The following is a 3,741-nucleotide window of genomic DNA, read 5'->3' as shown; positions in this document are numbered from 1 at the left end:
CATCCCCCTCCTCTCTGTTCCCAGCCTCGCAGCACAGCGAGAGGGGTGAGCGAGCGTTCGTAGGCAGCGCCGGGCCACGTCTCGGCCGGCCGCCCCGCACCCCACGGGGTTTGTGCCACGGGTGGAAGGGTCCGCGGGGTCCCCAGTGCCCTCCGCTGCACCGGACACGGGGATACAAAGCGTGCGGGAGTGGGGGCGGGGGGGTGGCTTCTACGTTTCTCTCCGAAAGCATCGGACCCGCTTGAGGGGGGGGTGGAGAGAGGGGGGATCAGAAAAAGCCGCGCACGCCGTGGGGAGGTTGAAGGGAGGGGGGTGGCCGGATTGAGTCTCCGCACCCCGCCGGGAAGGCCGGACCCCCCCTTACCCCCACCCCCTCCCCGAGGTGTCCGCAAGTTGCAGTGCTGCGGGGGGCGGCGGCGCGCACGGAGGCAGCCCGGGGCTGAACCTGAGCCGCGGCGGATCCGAATATTTATGTTCAGATTTTAAAGAATTTAAATAAATAAAATATTCCCCCGGCTTCTCTCCCCTCCCCTGAAAGCCAAGAATAGGAGCCATCTGCCAGGAGCATTTGGTGCTTGCGAGCTCCTCTCTTTCTTTGTTACCGGTGATAAATTTCTGTTTGTAAGATTTCCCCGTGTAACGATAGATAGATGTGTATATGATTTTTCCAGCTCCCGTGAGATCTTTTTTCTTTTCGTAGGGAATGGTTTGGAATGGATGTCTGGGGTCCCGAAATTTCAATTTCTTTCGCTCTTTCTGTGTTTCCTTTTTTTTTTTTTTTAACCTATTCCTCCCCCACCTCCCCCCCAGCCCATCAGCTGGTGGAACACAAATGAAGATGCGTCTGGGTATCAGCTCTCTTTCGGGGGGGTGAAGGGAGGTGGGGGGTTGTTTTTAATTCATTGTTATTTTGAAGCCAGATTTGCATCACCATAAAAGGTGGATTCCCCCCCACTCCTTCATTAATCACATTTTTGTTATTAACCAGCCAGTTTGGAAAATGCATTTCCCCTTTCCTTATCACCACCCCCTCCACCACCTTTATTTTTATTTTAAATTTAAGAAAAAGCATCATCAACCCAAACACCACAGCTTGCCCCGTGCCATTTCTTCCACTTTCCCATCTCAGTTGTGGGGTGTAGGGGAGGAGGGGGGAGTGCGGAAAATTGGGTTTGTTGCGCACGTCTGAATTTGTTTAAAGGGCTGAAATATTCTTTTCTCGCTGCTGTCACTGCTTGGGGTGGTGGGGTGGGGGTGCTGGTGTTGGAGAAGAGAGCCAGGTAGGTTTGTTCTTCCAATTTGATCTCATTTTCTGATCGCTTTACTTGAAAGTAAATAATGAGGCAGGAGAACATTGAGAGGTGCCGAAGAGCTGCGTGTACAATGGGTTTAGCGGCAAGGCTGGGGAGGAATGGAGAGCGGAGCAGTACACAGCTTCCCTCCCTCCCTTCTGTGTTTATCTCTCTCTCCATCCTAAGGAAGCTGGCGGAGAAATCATGCTGCATACTGAGCAGTGGCAGAAAAAAAGGAAGGTATCCAGGGGAGGAGGGGGTGGGAGCCAGGGGGGCTGCGCTGGGTTGGTGCTGGGGGGAGCGGAGGCATTGCAGCGCACTGAGCCCCAGCTGTGGGCTGCAGGAGGGGGATTGCACCCTGCTCTGGTAGAGGTGCAGTTTGCAGCCAGGAGACCGAGCTCTGAGGAGGGTATTGGGAAAGTAGTGGGCAGCAGGAAAGCGAAACACTTGCAGCAGAGCAAACTCAACCCCAAGCCAAGCCCCTAAAGCCAGGATGGATTGAGAACTGCTTTCTGAAATCTCGCATTTATGTCATGTTTAGCTTGGGCTTCTGTTTCCCTCCCCCCCCGCTCTCTGGTTTTGGCATCTGTCAGGAGAGTTGCATTTCAGGATGGATTGGAGGTCTGTGCCAGGCAAGGAAAGGGAGATGGTGAGAGAGATGAGAGAAAGAAGAGAAGGGTTTTCTGACACCGCTTAGCTGGAGTTGATTGGGTTTCATGCTCTCGGTGTTCAGAGAAATATTTAGACCCTGAGTGTAAGGCAAACAAACAAACACAAAAAGCAGAGAGGCTGCAGTGGAGCTGTGCCCCAGAGTTGCAGTGTCTCATTAGCACCTTGGTCCTCAACAGTGCAAAGCGGCCTGTTCATCCTGGCCAGGCTCACCCAGGCAGCCCCGCAGTGCATACATGTGCTGCACAAAAAGGGGAAACACATGGAGAGCACAGAGCAGCTCCAGAACATGGTGATGGTGAACAGAGCAAACTTGGTGGCTGAGCTTACTTAGATGGGCGGACAAAACAAGAGAGGCAACGAGGTAGAGAAGAGGAGAGGAAATGGAGCTGTAGAGCTGCTCTGTGCAAAGAAACGTTAGTTTGGTTTGATTCTAACTGCTGATTTTCTAACTTCGGATCTGATTTTTTTTTCTTTCTATTTTTTTTTTCTTCCTTTTGAACTTGAGAAATCTGCCTTCAAACCAGCTCTGCATTTGGGTTTGAAGGAAATGCAAAAGGCGAGAGCATGTGCAGAGCTTGCTGAGTACAGGTTTACAGGAGGTGGCAAAGCGAGAACCTTTCTGCGGAGCAGCAGCGAAGGTTGGGAGGGAGAGGCACAGTGAGATTGTATGGCTGCAGGTGCAGGGCCAGTTCTAAAGAAGGTTCTTTGCTGCCTGGTCAACAGGTTCCCTAGGAAAAGTAATAATTTCCTGTAATGTTTTACATTAAAAATGATAATAAAAAGCACTCCGATTTTTTTGCATGTCAAAGTTTTGCAAATTGCTTCAAGTAGTTTCTCTTAAAACGTGTTTAGATTCAGTGTCACGAGTGCGCTTTGTCTCATGGAAAGAAATACAGCAGTGCAACCAACTCTCATGCAAAGAGAATGCAAGCTGTGACTGAAGGGTTAGAGAGGAAATCATTTTGGTGATGGCTGCCTTGGTCGTGATACCCGCACAGTGTGCACAGAACGTGTCTTAGAAAGACGTTACATGTGTCGTCTCTAAATAGGGCAGAAAAGAAAGGGGCCGTGTGCTGTTGATTTCCAGGTTGCTTTTCATTTAGATCTATTTGTATTTGATGTGAGATTAGAAAAAATAGTGGCGTACTTTCATAGTTTCTGAGCTTTTAAAATATTTTGATAAAAGTGCTGTGCAGTGACTAGATGGTGAATCTGGGCTGCTTCGTCCTTTTGGTTGATGTGCTCAGTGGCTGAGATGGATGTTCAGCGGGTGAGAAATCATTTTGCATTTGTTTGCCACTCGGCAGATGAAGAGCACATTTAGTCAGGCTGCTTTAAATATTGAGAACCAAAAGTCTTAAAGGTTTTACAACCCAGTTGCATCTAATGGGAGCGGCCGGAGCCCCAGTCTTGTGCAAAACGTCTGTTTCTTCACAGAACAAAGGGTTGTCTGGTGGCAGATTTGACAATAATTATGACTTAGAGGAGTGCGCGCTGGTAGAAGTCATACAAATTATCGCCATCAGCTCCCGACTCCAGTTGCCACCTCCTCGGCTAGCGAACCTTTCTCGCCTACAAAAACCCTTCGCACACAACGTTGCTTCCTCTTCCCCATTTCCTACCTCCATCGCTTCGCGCTCCGCGCTGTTTGTTGATAGAAAACACTTTCCAAAATAAACTTTGCTGGCTGGCAGCCGTGCCGCCGGGCTGCCCCGCGCCAGTGGCGGCTGCTGACGACTAGGGGGAGCTCGGAGCCCGCCGATGTGCGCTGGGCGCC

The 3,741-nt window shown here is 50.7% G+C and overlaps 1 protein-coding gene across 4 annotated transcripts in view; it reads left to right on the top strand.

The window, feature by feature from the left end:
* Positions 1-3,741, top strand: part of BCL11B (BAF chromatin remodeling complex subunit BCL11B) — a 91,293-nt gene that overhangs the window by 1,267 nt on the left and 86,285 nt on the right. The gene's annotated exons all lie outside the window — the stretch shown is intronic.

This window comes from Meleagris gallopavo, chromosome 5 (assembly GCF_000146605.3).
Source record: "Meleagris gallopavo isolate NT-WF06-2002-E0010 breed Aviagen turkey brand Nicholas breeding stock chromosome 5, Turkey_5.1, whole genome shotgun sequence".
In the NCBI taxonomy this organism is placed as follows: domain Eukaryota; kingdom Metazoa; phylum Chordata; class Aves; order Galliformes; family Phasianidae; genus Meleagris; species Meleagris gallopavo.
This window is presented reverse-complemented; position numbering and strand designations above follow the sequence as displayed.